Below are 22,432 nucleotides of genomic sequence, written 5' to 3' on the forward strand. Positions count from 1 at the left end.
CAGCACGTGTCATCTCCAGGCTGCAGCCCAGCATCGCCTCTGCTCTTGGTGCTGTTTGTTCAGCGCCTGTTCCTGACCCTCTGCCCAGAAGGACAGACTTACAGTGGAGGGACAAAGACCAGGCAACAAAGAGGCTTTTCCATCAACCACACGGTGACTCTGAAAGACATAACAGCTTCTGCTCCCCAACTCCCACTCCTGAGTGACAGAAGACAGGACCGCGCCTGGGGAGAAGCCGAGTGCTGCTGTGAGCATCCACGATCCGCTGCTGTGAACATCCACGATCCGCTGCTGTGAGCATCCACGATCCGCTGCTGTGAGCATCCACGATCCGCTGCTGTGAACATCCACGATCCGCTGCTGTGAACATCCACGATCCGCTGCTGTGAACATCCACGATCCGCTGCTGTGAACATCCACGATCCGCTGCTGTGAGCATCCACGATCCGCTGCTGTGAACATCCACGATGTGCTGCTGTGAACATCCATGATGTGTTGCTGTGAACATCCACGATGAGCTGCTGTGAACATCCATGATGTGCTGCTGTGAACATCCACGATGTGCTGCTGTGAACATCCATGATGTGTTGCTGTGAACATCCATGATGTGCTGCTGTGAACATCCACGATGAGCTGCTGTGAACATCCATGATGTGTTGCTGTGAACATCCATGATGTGCTGCTGTGAACATCCATGATGTGCTGCTGTGAACATCCATGATGTGTTGCTGTGAACATCCATGATGTGTTGCTGTGAACATCCATGATGTGCTGCTGTGAACATCCACGATGTGTTGCTGTGAACATCCACGATGTGCTGCTGTGAACATCCATGATGTGTTGCTGTGAACATCCATGATGAGCTGCTGTGAACATCCATGATGTGCTGCTGTGAACATCCATGATGTGCTGCTGTGAACATCCACGATGTGCTGCTGTGAACATCCATGATGTGTTGCTGTGAACATCCACGATGTGTTGCTGTGAACATCCATGATGAGCTGCTGTGAACATCCATGATGTGCTGCTGTGAACATCCACGATGTGCTGCTGTGAACATCCATGATGTGTTGCTGTGAACATCCATGATGTGCTGCTGTGAACATCCATGATGTGCTGCTGCTCACAGCAGAGAGAAGGTCCTGGAAGAGGACTGACCGTGTGGGCTGCACCAGCATGGACGGGCCGCTGCTCCCTCGCTGCAATCACTTGCAGGACGTTTTTTTATTAATATGTAGCTTAGCACCTGGTTTGAATTTTCTGCGACTGTCAGATTTGTTTTAAACCCCGTATTCTTTGACCAATGAAGACTGTAGAAACAATTTTTCTCTTTTTTTTCCCCCAGCTGTTTGATTCTGCTCCAGAATCGAGTAATTGTGACTCAGTCTGACACATGCAAAGTGCAAGATCTCCCCTCTCGTCTTTGCAAAAGCATTTTGGGGTCAGTTCTCCAGCTTTGCAGAAGTGCAGCTCAGGAACATTCACAGAGTTCTCTGCCAAAAGAGCTCTGTGGCAGTAACTCCAAATAGCCGGGGAAACACTCAGCTGAGATAAATCAGCCCCCGCCGCCCTGACAGCAAACATCCATCTTCAGCCCAGACCACTTAATGGCCATGAGCTAATCTTCGGCAGAAATACCAATTCCAATTTTGCTTCAAACAGGTGGAATGTCAAATGATGAGTGTTGGCCAGCTGAAATTATTTTGGTCTTGATCAGAACCGCAGTTTGAGCACGAGGTCTGAGGGCAAAGACAAAGATTAAGTGTCATTCTGCAGAAAAACAATATATTTGGGTTGGGGGAAGAAAGTAACTGAACTCCTCCTTTCCAAGACCCCTAGTTGGAATTATTCCAAGCGCAGGAGTTCAGGTCTGCTCCGCACCCAGCTGAAACGCACAGGTTTTCAGAGCATTGGAAGCAGATATGTGAATTTTAGACAGCTGATAAAAGTTACACTCCAGACAGTGAGTGACCTGCAGCTCCAGAGACAAGCGCTGCCGCCCCAGCTCCTCATCCTCAGTGAGCCCAGGGCTCGCAGGGACCGTCTGGTGCTCCTGGGGTGACCGGTCCCCACAAACCCCCATTCTGCTCACATCCTCAGCAGGGTGATCTCACAGGCTGGGCCTCCCACCGGCCCCTTGTCCTCCTGCCTCAGTTTCCCTGCTCTGACGGAGGAAGGGGAGGATGGGGGTTCATATCACTCTGATTCAAACACTGGAGGAAGGAGCAGAGGATTCCTGCTGCCCACTGTGATAATATTGAGTGATTGCAGCACCGGAGGCACTGGCAGTCTGGGTCTGCAGGCAGGCGGGTCCGGCGCCCGCTGAGCCGCGGGTACATGGGCTCCCTGCAGAGCCCCCGTCCGCACACAGCTCCCCGGTACCTGCCCGCTGAATCACCCCGTGGATCACGCGGTTGTTTAGGTGCCGCATTCCTCCCACTTACCATTTTTATTTTTATGCCATGACATTTTTTATATCCTTTCCACCAGTTCCCTGTGATCTCATCCAGAATTAACCGAAATTGTTTCCTAGCCTTTTAACAACTATTAGAGTGGCTTTACCAAATGATTGCTAAAAAAGACTTTCAAGCTTCCCAAACATAATCACATATTAAAAGCATAAAGGAAATAGCATGCTGTGCTAGAGTGACTTCACAGGCTTTTTTCTTTCTACCAATTAATGGCTTTGAATGAAGCTGTAATTGAACAGTGACTAATACCGAAGGCAGAGGTTGTCTTCTCTCTCTTGTTTAGATCTTGTGCATCACTTTTATAACAATGCTGAATAGTAAAAATAGTAGTAATAATAATAGTAATAATAATAATACTATGTTGTGGTTTCTCCAGGGATTTCTATTTGTTTATTAAAGTGACTGTACCAATCCAAGGGCTCTTAGGAAGCCAGTACGGTTTAGGAGATTCAGGATTCAAATCAGGATGTTTTTAAAAGTAAAAGCCAGGCCAAAAGGGTGGTAGTGCCCTGGGGCCCGGGTCTGGCAGGTCCTTGCGTTACTGGTCCCATTTTATGGATGCAGAGATCAAAATAGAGAGATTGAGTGAGTGGTCTGAAGCAACAGCCCCTGGCGCCCGTCCTGCTGTAGCAGCCATGGCTCTAACCCGGCCCCGGCCCCTTTCCCCCATCCCCTCCCTGCCGGCTGTGCCCTCGGCCGATGAGCCGGCACCGGCGCCGTGTCCGGCTGGACGGTGACCCTGGACAGCAGGGCTGATCTTGGCTGATCTTGAGCCAAATCAGCATCCTGCTCCAGGCCCCTCTGTGGTTCCAGCGGTGCCAGTGCCAGCCCCAGCGAGCTGCCAGCACGGCGCTCCTGCCATGGCTGGTGGGGCCAGCGCTGCGAGCATCCTTCATCCCGCAGGCAGCCGGACGGGAGCGGGTGCTGCTCTCCTCTTCAGAGACCTCCTTCAGCCGGGCAAGGGGGTTCTCAGCTCCTGCAGATGACTGTGTTGATTATAAACACGTGATGTACTTAGGAAAGTGCTGTTCAATTTACCAATAATGCTGTATTTATTTTTCCCAACTGTATCTAGTCACTAAGTCATAATTCTGCAGCGGATTGGCTGCCTGCAGTGGTTTCTCAGGAAACTGGCAATTAAGGAACAGGAAAAACGTCTGTGAGTCACCGATACTTATAAACAAGCAGAGGAGATTGATTGGGCTGCGGCAGTAACACCCCAGCCCCGCTGGGTCCCCGGCCACCGTGCTGGTGCGGTCGCCTTGCTGGCTGCGTGGCAGGGCCCGAAGGCACCGCTGCCCCTCTGGTGCCATTTTGGGGTGGATTGCCTGTGTTTTGGTCCATTCCCAGCCCTGACGTGGTGACTGCCGTCAATACCATCGCGCTGTGCAGCCGCTGCGATTGCTGCCTGTGCTGCGCAGGGATGCAGCGGGTGCCCGCGGCTGGAGCGCTGCTGGGGTCACTCGAGGGGCTGAGCAGACATGGAGATGGGGTTCTCAGGGACAGGGGTCAGTGCCAGGGCTGGGGGAATGGTTGGACTCCATGATCTTGGGGGGATCTTCCAACCAAAATGATTCAATCATTCTATGAAATGTTCTTCTCTTTTTTCTTAACCCGTCTTTCAGCACAGTACACACTTAATTCCTGTTAGTCGTCCCGCTACTTGTTTCATGCATTCTGACATACATTACTCTGAAATACAAAAATCTTATTTCCTATTAAAGCTAATCTAGAATTTTGATTTAATAAATTGGACCATGCTCGAGGAAATCAGAGTGGAACATCACCTTGTTAAGTTTAATATCACCAGCCCACTGATAAGTATAATATGGCAATTTCTGGTGAGTGAATTACCAGAAAGTTTTATGTGCTGTATCTAATCACCATTTCTATCAGACAGAAATTACCACCTACCTCCCAAGGGATGGATTTTTTCTTACTGTTCTTCTATACAACTGTGAAATTAATCATGCTCTTTGGGGTGGGAGTTTCTGAAGAAGACACAGGGGGTGGTTCTTAGGGAATTATCTCACTAATGTTTCTTCAGCCATCTAAATAAACACAAGGAGTTCATTTTAGAGGCAGATACAGTCATCAAATGCTTTGATTCTGCAGATGAACTCTTTCCTGCTTCAAAGTCTCATCCTCATTATTTCGCATCAGGCTCCTCTTCATCCTTTTTTAAATGCCCTCTTCTGCTCAGCACTTTTCAAACAGTTCCCTAAGTGGGTTGTTTTTTCCACTGGCCCTTGTTGAGCTGCATCATTATTCTGCATCTTAATGGCACTCTAATCTTCTTCCTAATTACATGTAATGAGTATTTCGGAGTTGACAGAAGTACATCAAGACCTAATAATAAAGAAAATGACTAAATCTAGCCTTCCAATTATATTCTATTAGCTCAGATGTTTGGCATCTAGTAGATATAAAAATAGGCATTATTAAAATCCTCTGATCTTCCCTTGGTATTTCATCCCCTACCCCACACTGTGTTTCCACAGTCATATCAGCAACTGCCTTCTCGGCCTGAACCGAAGACTCACAGGGTCAGAACAGGGTATTCAGTGGGAACTCCTGGCTGTGCCAACAGGCACCCGGCTCACTGGGACCAGACCTGGCCCTCGGCTCTGAAGTTCTGGAGCAATTAAATATGCCCATAGCACACAAAGGTGCTAAAAATGCTGATCCTCAGCATGCAGGAGGAGTGAGCATTTCTTAGAATAAGGATCTTTTTTTCCCTGTTGCTTATTGAAAAGAAACAGATTTTGTTTGTTCTCTTAAGAGATTTTGCTCTTATTATCCCATTAGCAAATACTGTGTCACTTACCACCTCTTTCCAGAAGCACTGGTTATAGTGTAAATACAGAAAGGACTTTCTAGCATGGCAGCTTTTGCTTCCATCCACTCCAGTCCTTCGTACCTGTGATGCAGCCGTGGGTCAGTACAGAGTGTGCGCCGCACTGCCTGCTGCTCAGAACGGGAACAGCTTTGGGGGTTATTAATCCCATAGAAAAACGACTTTTGAATGGACACTGTGCCCAAGCCACAGCGGCCACGGTTAACCAGAGTAACCAAACAAACAGCATCCGCAGGGTGCCCGGGCCAGCAGCCGGCGTGGGAACACGCACCGGGGCAGCGGCGCGGGAAAACCAGTGTGGGACCTGGGTGCTGAAACCAGCCCCGCGCTGGAAGCGTTTCTGAACAGCTGCTTCTGCTGAAACAGTCGGCCCTAGCTGACAGACACAAAAATAATCATAAGGACTTTTGTAAGGACTATCACCTTCCTTTTTCCTCCCCCAGACCAGAGAATCGCCAGCTCCAAGCGCCTTGGGGAAGCAGCCAGGCTGTCAGCAATGGAAGGGCTGGGGCACGTCTCTGTAGCTGGGGATTGCTATAGACTTGGAGCTGGATGCTTCAGAGACAGTGTGATTTATATATCCTGTCTGAAATAATGGTTTCAGCAGAAGAAAAGCACCTATTGAAATTGATGCTGTCACTTCGGCTTCCTGTTTATAAGGCTGGATTCGGTTACACAGATGTCAGCGGTGGCATCGCAAACGTAACATCTGCACGGGCTTCAGGTAGGGGAGAAAATAAGAGAACATGAGCTCTCAAATCACATTTCGGTGCCAATATCTTCCTCAGCAATAAGGGAAAGAAGAAAAACAATTTCAGAAAAATTGCAGTTCCTTCTGAAGCAGAACAATTATTGTTGCTATAAAGGAACCTGTGATGCATCATCTGCTCCTCAACAACTCTGGTGAGAGAAGGAGGGTTATCAAGGGACTCAAGGGGAGCAAATCTCTAACCCCAATCTTTAATAAAGTAGCTGGAAAGAAATCAGGAAATTATACACTTGTAGGGTTGATCTCAATGGTAAATACGAGTCTACAGAAATGAGTAAAGGATGAGGTCACACAACAGCTGGAGGAGTTCGAGTCCAGATGGTTTTTCTTTTTAAAGGAATAAAACCTTACCTGACAAATCTGTAAGAATGTTCTCAGCAGCTGAGAGGAAACAAGACGAGATGAGCGGCAATAGTACCTGGATCAGAAGGTAATTGAATATCCCTAAGGCAGTGAGCGGAGGGCTGAAGGGCAGGCAGGGAGGGGACCAGTCCGGAGCTGTGCCGTGATGGGCACTTGGCGCTGCTGGGGACGTCACACCGGCCCGGTCATCGCAACCCTGTTGATGGGATCATGAGATAAGAAACTCTGATTGTGTTTTAGGGGGTAAAAGCCCCTCGTTCCTCCTCGCCCGCTGTCCCACTCCCTGCACTGGTCCGCCCGTGCCCAATGCCGCGGCGGCTGCAGCGGTGCCAAGGGATGAAGCGGACACACAGCCCCTCGAGGGCTCGTGCCCCTGCGGACACTCTGGAGGTTCACACAAGGCCAGGGAACATGAGGATCATCGCACATACATTTGTGAAGAATGTCTGGCTGGATTTCAGCGAGCGCTACAGCAAAACTGCCTGTCGTCCTGGGAGGGTTTTACAGACTGTCCTGCATAGCTGAGTCCTGATCCAACACGAGCTCGCGTTTGAGGCTAGAGCCAGCGGGTATGCGCTCGCTTACATAAGTGTTAGATTTGGGACTGAGCAGTCATCCCAAATTACAGGCAGTATGGGCTGGCTCCAGGAGGTATAAAGTGCAGGAAGATGCAGTTTGAGCTGAGCTCCAGTGAACGCTGTGGTCAGGTTTTAGCAGCATCTAGTCCCAGTGTTGGCTGCTCCGCAGGCTCGTGGTCAGCCTGACTTAGCCCTTGGGGCATATTAGACATGGCAAAGGGCTGGATTGGTGCTGGGGATCAAGAGTAGATGGGAGGCTCCCAGGATGTGTTGGATGGAGGGCACTGGTGGGACTGGCACGAGGGTTTGGGAGCCAGTAAGTATAGAAAGCTGGGACAGGAGCAGGGTGGTGGGTGAGCTCAGGGCTCCTGGGGGGCCCAGCTAAGCCGACACTTGCAAGACCCCAGAATAAATAAGGGCAAACGCTCCTGCATCTCACAGAGTGATCTGTGGGACCCAGCAGTGAGTACTCCTATACAGAAACCCTCAACATCGCTGGTGATTTCTGAAAATGGAGGGGACAGAAAAGGCATAAATAGAAGAAAGTGACTTGACAACATGGTCTCATTCCCTACAGCATCCCATAAGATGTTCAACAAGGAAAGAAACATTTGAGTATTTGCAGAAACTGGATCTGCACCGTGGCAGAAGGCACCGCTGAGAGGAGCACGGTGTCCCGGGGACGCGGGCGAAGGCAGCGACCAGGGGCGCTCAGTGCAGTGCTGCTCCGTGCTCTCACTCGATCCTCAACCACGGTTGACCTCAGGATGCCCAGCTTGTGAGATTTCATAATGAATTTCATGGTAGTGTTTTCCTTAGCTGTATTTCAGAGACTCGCACAATACATGCATTTCTTTTGGTTTTAAGACAATACGTTGTTTTAACGTACTACTTCAGGCCTTGAACTGCAGTGAAATGCTCGTGATGGGAAATAGAGCAGAAAAGGAGCTGCAGGAGGGTCTGGGTCCTGCACAGCGAGCCGGCCTGAGCTCACCCATTTCCATGGAGAACTGCGGTGAACCTTCAGCACTGGGCTGACCCAGAGCCGCTGCGAGGCAGCTCTGCCGATGGGAACGGGCTCTTGCAAACCAGGGGTGTTCTTGCAGCCGTTTCTTGGCCTTTCTCTGTTGAAGGACCATCTGACTGCTCAGGGGAAAAAGTGGGTCACCCTCAGCCTCATTGTTTTGCTATTGACAGCAAGTGATAAGCAAATCAAGTTTTCAGCATTCAGTGAACAATGTGTTGTTGTAAAGAATCATAACAGTACTGTGGTGATGACAAAGGCTGTAATTAGTCACTGAGAACCGCTGGAAGGGGGCACCTGACACCACTTGACGCACATCTCTCGATTGGTATCTGTGTGCTTTCAAACAAACAAAAGTGTGTTATTTTCCAAGTGATTTCTGATGCCTTGTAAACTTCTGCACATCACGGACACGTGGGGACCAGACTTTATCCTTCTGGCTTTGCTCATCCGTGTAGCTGTTTTGGTTCTGACCGGCCGACCTGCCACATGCCAACTGACCCCAAGGTCCCTGTATACCAACTAATTAGTAAATATTCAAATCAGTTAGCTGGCGACTCATTCTGTGGGCTCCTTATCAGCAGCTTCTTTTTTAAGCTTATACAAAGAAACTTATTTCAGATTTGCATCATTTTCTTTCCATGAAAAAGCTGACATGCAGACGTGTGTCTGAGTCTGCCCACCATAACCTTTCATGTCTTGTGCCTCTTTAGATTTTCATTTTTTATCCCTGCTTTTATTCTTCTATTTTAAAATAATGACAATTTACTTTTTTTTTTTTTTTAAACTCATCGTGAGTTCATTAAATCACAACGCAAATCATTTGAAGTGCGGTTACAGTGCGCACAGCCATAAGCGGCTAACGAATACATTTGTTTGTTAGCATCTGAAGGCGGCTGCTCCAAACAGATTTCCTTAGAGTCATTCACTACTCTTATTGCTAACTGGTTTACCAAAGTAATTCTTCCCTTTTTTTTGGGAGAAAAACGGTGAAAGAAGAAATACCAAAGAGTCATTTATTTCCAGTGGCACCACCTGTATTTGCCGAATCAGTAGCAGGTCACGTTGGTGCAAGAAGAGGTCTCCTTAGACCTCCAGTCAAAACGAATCTTAGCTGTGGAAAGCAGTATCGTTAACATTGTGATTTGGAAATGTTGTTAAAAATGAATAGGGAAGCAGGCCGAGCTTCAGCCGGAGCCGCAGTTTATACGCTTTGTGTGGCTGCAAACGCGTTTTCTCCTCCACCGTTCCTGAGAATATTGAACAAGTCAGGAATTATTACAGTAATGTCCCTGTCACTCTGAATAATACATGAACAAAATTAGTTACTCTTCATTCAGATTGAAGCAATTATTTCATGTCTCCTTGCATGAGGCCATGTGCAACCTATTTCTGAGCTCTGCAGACAGAGCCATAAAGGATGGTGAAATAGCAGCTGGGACCAATTGGAATTACGGCTGCCTTGATTCGCTCTGTTTATTTATTTATTTGTGTGTGTGCAGGGAGGGAGTAAACTTTAATTTAGTATGCAAGATGTTTAAAGGGAAAAGAGCTGTAGCGGTTCTGCTGTGTGCAGTGCATGTAAGCTTTGCTGGTTTAATTAACCTTTCAACACGAAGAGCATCCAGCTTTGCATTTGGGAGCTTATCACCTTATTAATACAAGTCACTTCTTTTATGGATATCTGTCCTCTCCGCACCTTCAGAACCCGCGTGCGGAGCCCCAGCGCCGCAGGGCACGGACACCAGCACCGGCAAAACCTGTCCACGCACACCCCGGGATGGAGGAGCACTTATCAATACCTGCTGTCCCACGCAGGTGACACGGGGTGGCCATGAGCCCGGGCTGGCCATGAGCCCAGCGCAGCCAGAGCTCTGCCCTCCAGCCCTGCCCAGACCCCAGCGAGCCGTTTGCACAGAAAACCCATTTCCTAGGAAGTTGGAACTGTTGCAATGTTTATTCATCTGCATCTAATTATTCACAGGCATAACGAGGCAGCTCTGAAAATATTTAGGTATCTCCAGCTGCAAATGAAGAGGGGTTCTGGGTGCCTCGGTGTTCCTCAGCACCCAACAGGCTTTGGGGGGCTGGGTGCGACCCCATGCCCCGGAGCTGGGGTGGATGGGCAGGAAAGGGGGCAAATTGCTGCCAAGTTTGTGGGAAGTGCCTCAAAACCAGGAGGTTTCTGCAGACTGGTTTGGGTTTGATCAGGCAGCTTTGTTTGACAAACCCCTCTTCTTTCCCCGAAGAGCCCAGTCCATGGCACGAGGGGTCTCCGTGCCCGGCTCAGAGCTCCGGCAGTGCAGGAGGTGTTGGGCGCTGGAGCCCATCGCTGAGGTGTCTGGGCGCTGGGGGTTCTGTCTGGAAATGGACCCCTGTATTTTGAAGGTAGGAAAACGATACTCGGCTACGTTATGGGAGTCTGCAGAGGACTGATGTTTACAGGATGTTTCAGAAACGCTGTAGCCTCCTCATTATAAATAAGCATGAAACCTGTTGAAGTCCGTTCTGAGCGGAGCGCACACTCATTTTGGGACACAGTGGGTTAACGTGGTGGTTTTTCTGCCCTACTTTTTTTTTTAAGATGTGGCAGGATGCTGCTGAAAATGTGTAACTCAGTTCTCTGGAAAGAATCCTGAAAGTTGCAGTGAGTAAATGCAGAGCAGGGAGTATAAAATACATGTGCTTTTCAATATTTATTCCTATATTAAAAACTCAATACAGTGGCTGAGACGAATGTTAAAAACTTTAATTAAAAACAAAACAACAGCCCTCTCTTTCAGTTGCCTTAGCAGCGGCGAGAATGGAGGTGAACATCCTTCTTTCTGAAAAATGATCTCGTTCCCAGCAAATCCTATAACCTCTCCTTCCCAATATAAATGTATTGTTCTGCTGAAGTGAACCATAATACGACACTGGTGCACAATCCTCCAGCGTCACTCTGAGTCTTTTTGCTGGTCTTGCTGAACTTCTAATCAGTAGGTGGAAAATTACCTCATTTAATTAATTAGTTGGAGGAAAATTAAGTGTCTCCTTGGGATGACAGGCTTGAGAGGTGGGGCTGTGTGAACCTCACGAGGTTCAACAAGGCCAAGTTGCAGGTCCTGCACCGGGGTTGGGGTGACCCCAAGAACAAACACAGGCTGGTGGAGATGGCTGGAGATGCTGAGAGCAGCCCTGAGGAGAAGCGCTTGGGGTGCTGCTTGGTGAGAAGCTCAACAGGAGCCGGCAACGTGCGCCACAGCCCAGGAGCCACCCGTGTCCTGGGCTGCATCCCCAGCCCCGTGGGCAGCAGGTCAGGGAGGTGACTCCCGCTCTGCTCTGCCTGATCCAGCTCTGGGGGTCCCAGCACAGGACATGGAGCTGTTGGAGAGCAGGGCTCCCTTCCTTCCAAAACCATTTCATGATTCCATGATGCTGATGCATGAGATTTTTCCTCTCTCCTGGGAAGTGTGCGCTGGAGTTCTGGAGAGCCGTGGCTCTGTGTCCCCAGGAAGCGGATGCACAGGAGGATGTCCCCTGGCCCAGCCCGTTTCTTGTCTCAGCCTTCATCTCCTCCTGCAGGGACAGAGGCACAAGAACCATCCTTTGCCTGCAAAGGCAACAGTTTTAAACCTTGCTGTGTTGCAACGAGCCAATGGCATTAGGGTACAATTAATCCTTACAAAAAACACATTTCATCAAATTATGAAAGTATTAATAACATATTTCAACACGAACGCTACCACTGAGCATCATCTGCTCCTTCGATGTCCTTTTCTGGGTGGCCTGTCCCACCCCGGTGGCTGCTGGTCTTGGTGTCCCACCACCATGTGGGGCTCAGGTGTGGGAGTGAGGGGGATGTGGGGCAGCAGCTGCACAGGGGACAGGGACATCAGGACAGCGGGTGCCTGTGGCTGCACATCTGCAACCTCCCGCCCGCCGTGCTCCGGTACCCGGTGTGGAGCCGCCGGGCTGCACGTGTGTTGGATGCCACGAGGATGGAGCTGAAGCAGAACGGGGGCTCCGGGAGGCTCCAGGAGGCCCTGGGGGGGTGACGGGTGCTCTCCCAGCAGCGGGTGCATGAGGGCTCCCGTGGGACACTCTGAGCAGATCCCCTTTTCTGTGGGACGGCCGCTGTGTGCTGGGAACGGGGCGGCAGCGCTCAAAACCTGCAGCTGCTCCAAACCCCAGCCCCACTAAAACTCTCACAACCCGTCCAGCATCTACAGACCCAGGCACGAGCGAGGTGACCCTGCCCCAAGGGGGCAGAGCATAACGCACATCTGAATTTTAAAGATGATTTATGAGCTGCTGGGAAGACCTGAGCTCCTGGGCCCTTAAGCTGAGTGTAAGAATTACAAACCACCACTGAAGAATTTTATGAAAACCAACTCAAGCTTGACCATTCACAACCATGGCCTGACATCTCCCTCTCTGCCTTTACATAGCGGGCATGCTTTTCAATAGTCCAACCTCATAGAAAGGCTCACTGTTATGAAAAATAATTTACATTGGTTCCTTTCCCAAATACATTAATTACAACCTCAATAAGAGCACGCGGTATTTGCATTTCCACTTACAACGATGTGTTTCTGAGAGAGAACACGAGAATAGTTGGAGCACTTCATTCCATCCACAGCCCTTGGCATTGCCCAGCTCCACTGGGCCTTCCTTATGGAAAAATCAGAGTTCCAGAATCAGTTTTCCTTGCCAAGAGAAGACAACACAAATAAAATAGTTAATATAATACTAATTTCACTCCAGAGGTTGGCAACCAGAATAATTAGGCTTCAGGTTGCACTAAGCATTAGCAGGTAAAATACTTACTTGCTCATTTTATCTTGCAGTCACGAAAAAATGAGCACTTACTTTACTTTCATCATTTACTTGTCAGCTCTATTCATTATAGATGCACATTCTCTAAGATAAGTATCCAGATTTCATGTCTGTATTATGATTAAGACAGAAAAACTTAAAGGGGACAGATGCCATTTAGCATCTCTATTCAAATTACTGCTATTTTCAGGCCGTTATCCAAAGGGGCATTTCCAGCAGTATCCCAGTCACTGCATTTTCCTGCCTCTCTTACATTTAAAAGCCAGCCTTCTGCCTTCTACAGCAACACCGCTCAGTCACCTAAAGCAAAACCCACCTCGTAGCTCAGTCTGCGTCCGTTCTTCATGAAAAGAAAAGCGGGGTGCTGAAGTTGTGATCCCAAGAAACGATTTCCCGATGTGGACCTGCAAGGGTACGTTCCCCCTGTGTCAGCATCCCACGTTATGCCAGCATTTGCATTTCTTCTCAGCTCCTGCACATGCGAGCGACGTGCAGCAGCACGCGCTGTTGACACAGGTGTGCTGGCCAGACCCTGCCTGGGGATGGGAACAGAAGGAATGCGCCTGTTATCACAAACCGTGATCTCATCTAGTCAGCGACCAAATATTTTCTTGCTAGGCAGAAGGTCTGTTTAGGTGTTTTACTCGCTGAGTAAACCCGGCAGCTCTTGGGAGAGCTGGAGGAAGGGACCGGTGACATGGGCGTCTCTAAATGTCAATGTGCGTGTACAGGAGACAACTGCGGAGCGAGGCGCAGACAAAGAAAAGTGTTTTCTATTTAGATTGGACCAGATGTGGCAGGAAAAGTAACTCTTCAGCACCCAGAGTGCCTGTGGCAGAAGCCCAGCTGACCCGAGCTCACACAGTGCCCGTGTGCGAGCGTGTGCAGGGGGAGCGTCGCACCTGAAGCCACCGGTGCCACCTGCGGCACGTGTCCCGCTGCGCAGGACCGCGGCTCCGCGCACGCTCCGTTACGCGCAGTGAAAACCCGCACACAAGGATGCGAGAGCCTGGCGGGTACGTCGCTGCTCTCCGGGTTTCACGCCCGGGGCGGCAGGGACGCGCTCTCGTCCTGCCCACGCTCCCCGTCCGCCCGCAGCAGCAAGCCGCTCGTTTCCCCGGCTGCTGCTTCTCTTTAGAAATTATGAGCTGGTGAAATGCTGTTAAAATGAGTTCTTTGGGCAAAGTAGCTTCGCTAATGTGGCTTAGTGGACTGTCTGAGGAATTGATTGTGCAGGCAAATCTTAATGGTTCTTTTTGAAGAGAAAGGAAAACAGGCACAATTCAGCTCTTCACTGAAGGATAATTACAACAGAGCTGTTTGTGGTAGCAAACGACTGCTGTTTACTGCCTCTCATAGACAAGTAGACAATGGCTTTTAGCTTATATTAAGGTCTTTCATGCAGCTCAATTACCACAGATGCATGATGATAAGAAATAAGGAATATCAAAGGAAAAATAGATAGAATAACAGGCCCCTAAAATTATCTAAATAACTGATTGAGGAGTCTGGTAAAGATGATTTTTTTTTCATTTGAATATACTGAATCGTTATGTTTGTGGAATTATAGCATCTCTTGGGGCTTTTCTAACGTTGTGGTTTGCATGTTCCACACTCACGCATAAGTAGCTGTCTGCATGCCAGGAACATTTTTTCCCTTTATAAATGGCAAGATTTTGATTGCACACCATAGTTATATCAATATTCCAGTCTCCCGAGATCTCCTTAATGTGATGACAATTGCAATATTAGTTCAGGCTGTTAATCCCAGAGCTCCTATATTTTAGCATCTCCCCAATCTTCTCAGAGTTATATTCTTTCAAGAATATATTGTTGTATTTATCGTCATATGTCTCCCATCAACAACGCTGATGAGCACCCAAGTAGCAGTTAGAACAAGTGTCCGGGGGGTGTGAAGAGCCGTATGTGACACACGCGGGCACCCTGCGCCCAACCGGGCAGGCTGCTCCCAGGGACACCAGCGCTCTGCTGCTTCACGTAGACCTCCTTTCCTTCACTTCTTGTTGTTTCCATGAGCATTACAAATAAGTTGTGGCTATAAACACCTATTTTGTCTAGGAGAAAAAATTTTCCCCAGTGCAAGTATATGTAGATGCTCCATCTCAAGAGCAGATGCTGATTCCTTTCGGTGAGCGCTGCCATTACCTGTCCTGACAAAGGGAAATGCAGCTGCTAAGGCAGCAATGATCAGGGAGTAATCACAGGCCTGGAAAGGCCAGATGATGTGAATTGAGCATTAGGTTTGGGTTGAAAAGGCTTGTGGGAGGGACGTGGCTCTGGGGTGGTGCTGTTCTCTGCAGAGGGTGAAGAAGGGGGCTCTGGGAAGAATGCAAGTATGGGAATGACTTGTGGGCAGGAACGTGAAGAACTGGAGGAATTGGCTCATTGGGAAAGCAAGGTAAACTCTTTATCTACTCAACAGTAGAAACGTCAGATCCTGGGACCACTCCTCATGAAAACGTATTTAGAATTTTTTAGAAGACAATTTGAGAAGGGCAACCCGAGTCCTGAAGGATCCTAAGAGACATTTTACAGGGTGAACCACAAGGTTGCTGCATTTGGGTTGTTCTAGGCCAGCGTGAGGAAATCATCTTCCAAAGCCCCACTGGCAGCTTTGCAAGCTCAGCCCGTGCCCGATGGGGGCCTGGGGACAGACCCCCGTCCCAACCCTGCCTGCCCAGCCTGGCACCCAGTGCTGGCTGGATCCTTTTTGAAACAGCAGTAACAGCATCGCACGAAGCTGTGCAAAGACTCTCTCTTTTTGTTGAGAATCTTGCTTAAATGTCTTTTTCTCTTGGTAAACCTGAGAACGTTTCATCACAACCTCTCTCAATTGTGCGCTCCTAAGAACGCTGAGAACACACCTGGGGTTTTGTTGCCAAATGCGCAAAAACTATTTCCTGGGATAAAGTGCCTTTCTAGTAGTTTTTCACACATCTCTTTTTCAGATTTGCAAGATATGAAGAAAATAAAGCTATTGTCAGTGCCAGCCAAAAGGCTGAGCTGGAAATGGCATCTCTGCAGATGAAAAGCCTGGAATTCCCAACTAGCAGGTAAGAGACATTGAGAATGAAAAAGTGCATTTGTGCCTGAGATATCATTTTCAGATAATTTCTGCGTAAGTGCTGCTGGCTCAGGCCAAGTGTAAGGCAGAGCAGAGATGTTTGCTCTTGTGGGCTGGTCCTCGTGCCCCAGAGAAGCCTTTGTGTGTCTTGCTTGTGCCAAGGACGGTGATTAACCAGATAACGTGGTGTTGCCTTGAGCTCTCTGAATAATCTCACTCTTACTGCGCAGTCAGCTTCTCTTCCGGTATTTAATTAGCCTAATTTTTTTCCCTTCAGGCAGAGCATAGAGACTTAGATCTGGATATAACTTTAGAAATATGATACATAACTCCAGGAATGGCACTGCTGGATCTGTCAAATGACTGTGCTGTGCCACAATCCCGCTGTGCTGCTGGGAATTTCACATCAACCTCACGAGTTTGGCAATAATTGAGGAAGAGCAGAATAGAGATCGCAGCATCTTGGAAAATTAGAAGCAACGCGTGCTCTTGTCAGTTCATGCTGTTTTCGTTTCCTGGCTTAAAATCATTAAGTAGTGGTTATTTGGCACAAGCAGGGCGGTGCCGGAGCGGGTGGGCGGTCGGCGCTTCCTCTGCGCTGCTGCTGACCCGGGTCGTCCCGGGCCAGGGTGGAGGGTTTAGGTTTAATAACTCAATATGGACTTTTTAAACATAAAATCTTTGTAAAGAGCCTTTGAGTAAATGCGGGTCGTGGTCCGACCTGTGGCACCGTCCCAGCTCGTCCTGCGTGCCAGGGCGTCCGTGTGTCCTGTGCGCGTGGGAACTGCCACGTGACGGCTTCATTTGGTGCCTCTGGAGCTCAGACTGCGAGACGCGGGGATGATCGTCTGCCCTCTCACTCTTCTCTTTGCCACTTACAATTTCACAGGCTCTGTCATACTCCCTGTCCCGCTCCGTGCAGCCTGATGTCATTGTCCAGTCATTTCTCACACACAAGTGATTTCATACCTTTGCTCCTCTTCTTCTTCTCTCCTGTAGTGATCAAGTGAAATATTAAGCAACTCTCATGAACAGAAAACACCATGGAGGGGTTGACCACATAATTTTCCAGAGTAGGATTGCTTGCTTCGGTGCCTGTTCTCACTGCTGGGTAATAGGCTTGTGGAGTTGCAAACTATTTTATTTAAAATATACATATATATGTATATATATCTAAATAAGGACAGAATTTTATCCCGCATGCTATTGCCCAGGCTGTGTCTGTAAGTTAAAATACAAAACACTTGCAAGAGCTTGCTAGTTGCTAAATATTGGCCATGCCTGGGGCAAAGGGGGGTTCCCCCGGCTCCCCTGCTGGCTCTGCTGCCCGCGGGGGGGCTGGGTGTCCCCGGCTATGGACAAACTGTGCCGAGTTCATGTCTCTGCGCTGGTGGAGAGGGGCTGGCTGCATGTGCTGTGCTGAGCCTGAGCATATGAAGCAATTCCCTTGCCTTGCCTTTGCACTGAAAAGAAATTACAGCCTCCTGCTCAGCTGGGAGCTGAAGTCTTCATCGCAAGACTTCATTGCCTTGTTTTAGAGAGAGGATCTGTTGCTGCCACCAGGATGGTGATACTGTAAAAGCCTTTTGTGTGCAGGAAAACCTGAAGAAGTACTTGTAAACCTCTTTAGAAATTTTTCATGCGGCCCAGAGCTTGCTCCGTCAAAGAATTTAAACATGTAATCTTGACATGTAAATATTTCCAGAAATATTTCCTGAATAAATAAAATTCCTTCCAAAATGAGCTCACCCCTGGCAGCCGTGTGAGCGCTGCAGGGCTCCAGCACGGCCGCTGGTGCGGGCGGCGCTGCGGGGCGCGCGGGCTCTGCACCGTGTCAGCGCCAGCCCCGCCGCGCTCGCCTGCGGAGTCTCTCTTGCTGTCTTAATCCCACGCTCCTTCCAAGTCTGCGCCGCCTCCAATCCAGACCATGTATAGTCAAACGTGAGGGAGCGGGAACTGGGCATCACTGGTTTTTGTGGACCATAAAGCAATCAGATTTTGTAGCTTTTTGTAAGTCTTATCTTGTATTCCAGGGAGTTAAGGCTGGAAGCAGATTTGTCTCTGTGTCTGGAGCAGGTTGTTGTCGGGGTGCTATGCAGATATTCTGACTGATCTGGCCTTCCAAACCTCACGTGGGTTCTTCTCCATGTGAATTTTTGGAGTTCGCCTGTCCGTGCAGCATCCGCCAGCTCCCGGGAGAGCACCTGGTGTGTTGGTGTGGAGCTGAGGACTGGGAAAGTCCTTCCCCCTCCAAATCTGAGGCAGGAGGTCTCTCCCCACACAGCACACAATAAATAAATGTTACTCAGTACCCCTCTTTTGCTGCATGAAGATGTTTTCCAGCTCTGTATCTGAGAACCTTTACCCTGAATCTTCCTCCTGCCCGCTCCACGTCCTCTCCCTTTCAGTTCTTCTTTCTCGCCGTGCCGGCTCTGGGTCATTAGCCGTGACTTTAGCTGTGACTTGGTTTAGGTTGAAACCATGCAGGCTGTGCTGAGCGAAGCACAAACTACTGGTTTGGTGTCGTGTTTGGGTTTTGGTTTGGTTTTGTTTGTTTTTTCCAATTATTTTCAGCTACATTTTTGTCGCAGAGGAAGGGGGGGTGCGGGTGAGGTGCAGAGATGTGCCTCCCCTCCCCTCGGAGGGCTATCGAATGCCCCTTTTGGCACACACCTGCACGGAGGGGATCACCTCTGCCTTCAGCAGAGACTGCGTTTGTCTCTGCTTGTCTGAAGATATAAAAGTGATAAGAAATTCAAGTCACATTTTCAAGTTTGAGAAGAAGATAAAGAGACTCTTCAAAGGATCTCTCTTCTGAAAGAGTGTTTCTAACATCAGTTTCATTTCTTGGCCAATTTATTGCTCATCCAACCAAGCTAAGCCCTAATCATGTTATCAAAATACAGTATTTGGTAGAATCAAGTAGGGCTGGCTAGAACACAGAAGTGTGATTTTCTGGAAGAAGACTTTGACATTTGTTTTCAATGTGTGTTGAACACAACAGAGCGCTTTAAAAACAAGAAACAACAGAAAAACCCAAACCGAAATAAAACCCAAACAAATAAAGCCCTAAACAAATAAGCAAAATAACCCAAAGCCCACAACTAATGGCTGTGCCCACACATCCCAGGAACAGCATCGCAGGGCTGTGCTGCATCTCCAGCACAGAACCGAGCTGTGCCGGCCGTGCGGGAATGTCTGTGCCCTGTGTGAGACATTTAAGGTGATGTTTATTCCCCTGAGGCATTAGAAGCATCAGAAATTAGTCCAGTCAATAAGATTTTCTGTTTTCTGATGCTTAAAAACCCCCTGTGCTTGCTGTTCCTGAGAAAACCCTTTTTGCTGTGAGTAGGTGCTTTCAAACTGTTTCTCAAAAACTGACTTTCCAGTTTTGTTTGTACAAAAGCAATAACCTGTTCACTAATTGAGTAAAGTTCTCTTGAGTTAATGAAAAAGTTCTACTTTAAACTCTGAACTGAGAATTTACACCTAAACACGGTGAAGCCCTCTGTGCTCAAACACCGTGTTCCCATCCTCCAAAAGTCTGCAATAACACGCTGTCCTCCCCAATTCTAACAAATGGGTCCTTCAGGGAGCTGACATCTTGTATTTCATTGTGAGGGCACAGAAACAGCTCGATTCAGGAACCATTTAGGCCCATGTTAAAGGGTTCCCGGGAGCTTGGCCAGAGCGGGCTGAGAGACAAGGGTGCAAATGGAGCCGGGCCTGGGCTTTGTGTGGCTGTTGCTGATGCTCTGGGACAGAGACAGCAAAAGGTGCTGGTGCCTGGTACAGCCGGCCCGCCGTGGCCAGGGCGCCCGAGCACTTTGCTCTCCAAATGCAGACCTTTCTATGGGAAGCAGCTTGGCTGGTTACATCCCTCCTATCGGCATTAACTGCCAATATTAGTTCAGGGAGAGTCCTCAATTACAAAAAAAAAAAAACCCAGTGAACAAAAGCCCTCTCACTATTAATCGTCATTTTTGCCCTGTAATTTCACTTTTTTTTTTTTAATATATGACAAACGCTCCATTGCCTGATTCATATGGTGCACCAATAGTTTCTTTAGGAGTCCTTGGAGCAGCGAGGGTAGTGCCTGCTGAGAAGAGACCTCTGCTTCTCCAGCCTTCCCCTGGCACCAGCGGTTTGGTTTGTTGGGAGCAGCTTTGGTGCTTCATTTCCAGAGCAGGAGCTGCGGGTGCTGCTGCAGAGATGCTTAAGTACAGTCTATTAATCTTCAGTGACTACATAGAAATAATTAATCATATATAAGTCTGTCCATATGCGAATGTTTGATTAAATATTTCTCGATGTTCCATAAAACACTAACCCGTCCTCCCGCAGAATACACACATTGATTTCTTCGGGCCCTTCCAGCAGCACAGGCTGTGGCATTCGTTCTCCAGCTGCTGTTCTGTAGCTTTTCCCCTCTCAGCTAACGATTGCAGTTCTTTTTAAATGATGCATTTGGGTTTGAATTCTATGTTTCTGAAAGTTCTCATGCTTGTCTTTGCTGGAAATACGTCCTGGCCTGACTTGGAATTCCCTCTGCGGCTTCATCGGTGTCAGGTAATTCATACAAAAGTATTAAGTCAATAAAGTTGTACCGTAAGTCACTGCATGTTTAAAGATTTCTTCTTTTTTAATGAAAAACTATACCAGGCAGTGAGAACTAATTTCCAAAAATTCCAAACCCTAATTAAGGCAATGATTTATGAATATCCTGGGATTTAAATGCACACCGAGGGCTCTGCCTGCACGGAGCTGAAATGAGCAGGTACCCGAGCGCAGCCCCTCGGGCTCCTCCGGTGGGAGCAGCAGCGGTCGGTGCTCAGATAACGCTGCTCGGCCTTCATTGGGTGAAACGGATCCTCCTGCCAGCTGAAGGCAGATGAGGAATACGTGGGAATACGCATCCCGGTGGCTTTGGGGACACCTGCACAGCAGTGAGATGTGACTGAGAGACGTCACCTCCCGCCATGGCCCAGGGCTTGCCACAGGAGCCGCGTCTGCCGGCCTCTCAGCCTTGGTAGCCAAAATAGAAAAGTGGTCAAAATGGGGAAAAAAAGTCTAAATTAGAGCAATTCCTGACTCACTTTGCATTTGGGTTTCCTGTTATGATGAAAGTTTCTCATTGAAACATTTTAATGCACTTCGTCTTTTCACAAGCTGCCAGTAAACTATTGCAACAAATCCGTGACCGTTTAGTAACGTCGCAGTTCCAGGTCAGCGGTGCGGGGAGGCACCGGGCGGCAGCCAAACCCCGGCGCTGGGTGCTAAAAGCAGAGGGTGCTGCAGCGGAGCGGGTGCTGTGAGCTGCCGGCAGGGCAGAGCTCGCTGACCACAGCCGACAGTTCCATCATTGGCGCTAATAAGCAAACAGCCACGTCCAGGTTTGGTGTTCGGGACTCGGATCATTTCCTGCTCGAGCGCAGGACGTTGTGACAAACGCGACAGCGGGAGGAGGTTTCTGCAGCCCGGGAGTGCCAGGGGTCACAGGGCTGAAATCCAGAAATTCCCCAGAACTGCAGTGCAGTCCCCAGAGGGTCGGGGACAACCAAGCGTGTGGGTGCAGGATGGGGCTGCACGGGGTCCCGTGGGGACGCTGGGGACCAGCAGCTCCAGCAGCGCCGGTGGGATGAGCATCCGCAGGAGGATCCCGCTGCAGCCAGCAAACGCTGCTTTCCCTCAGGGGATTCACTTCGGGTGACCCCAGCTAAGCTACACTTATAGACCGTGCCTTCTGTCAGATGTTATTTTCGTATGCAGTGTGCTCGGGTTTCCCCTGGCGGTGCTGCCAGCGTGATCCCCAGGGCTGCAGGGGCACAGCAAAGCCCCGATCCATAGGGATGGCTCCTGGAGGCAAACGCTGTGGGGCTGGAGCTTCCCCTTCCCCTTCAGCTCGTGCCTTTGTGCCGAGGGTGTGGATAAAACAGGTTTCAGAATTCTGACCCTCCTGCAGGTTCAGCCTCTGAGAATGAACGGAAGGTAATCCTAGGGGAGGGTTGTTTGCACTCAGATCTTGGTGTGGCTATTTATAATGCCAAAAACCAAAAACGCCTCTACACTGGTGTGTATTGCTCTTCAGAAAGCGTTACTCTAGAGATCAACTTATCTCAAGAACAGTGCTGGGACACTTCAGAACTAGTATTTTTGTTTAAATGATGAATTCCACCTAATTCAGAGTCCCACTGACTGCAAACACAGGCAGAGCCTTCCTAAGGACTCTAAGACATTGCTCAGAACATCAGTGTTTGGAAGCATCTGTTACATTATGCTTAACCTAAAAGTATTTATTTTGCAGCATATTTTAAATCATGTACTTTGGTTTGTTTAAACTGAAAAGAATAACTCTGGTAAATGAATTGGTGATAAATAGTTTCTCCTGGTGGCAGCAGTGTTTCTTCAGTGCTGATAATACTGATAGGGCAAGAGCTTATTCAGTCTCGTAAACCAAATGAATGATT

The 22,432-nt window shown here is 48.8% G+C and overlaps 1 long non-coding RNA gene across 2 annotated transcripts; it reads right to left on the bottom strand.

Annotated features, from left to right (window-relative positions):
* Positions 1–10,734: 10,734 nt before the first annotated feature.
* LOC139829113 (uncharacterized) lies at positions 10,735–13,298 on the bottom strand. Of its 2 annotated transcripts, none has more exons than XR_011741388.1 (3): positions 13,197–13,298; positions 12,625–12,750; positions 10,735–11,620 (listed from the first exon to the last, which is right to left on the bottom strand). It is a non-coding gene; the product is annotated as an uncharacterized lncRNA (long non-coding RNA). The 2 variants fall into 2 exon arrangements; XR_011741389.1 differs by having other exon boundaries at positions 10,735–11,654.
* Between the last annotated feature and the right edge of the window lie 9,134 nt (positions 13,299–22,432).

This window comes from Patagioenas fasciata, chromosome 14, assembly GCF_037038585.1.
Source record: "Patagioenas fasciata isolate bPatFas1 chromosome 14, bPatFas1.hap1, whole genome shotgun sequence".
In the NCBI taxonomy this organism is placed as follows: Eukaryota; Metazoa; Chordata; class Aves; order Columbiformes; family Columbidae; genus Patagioenas; species Patagioenas fasciata.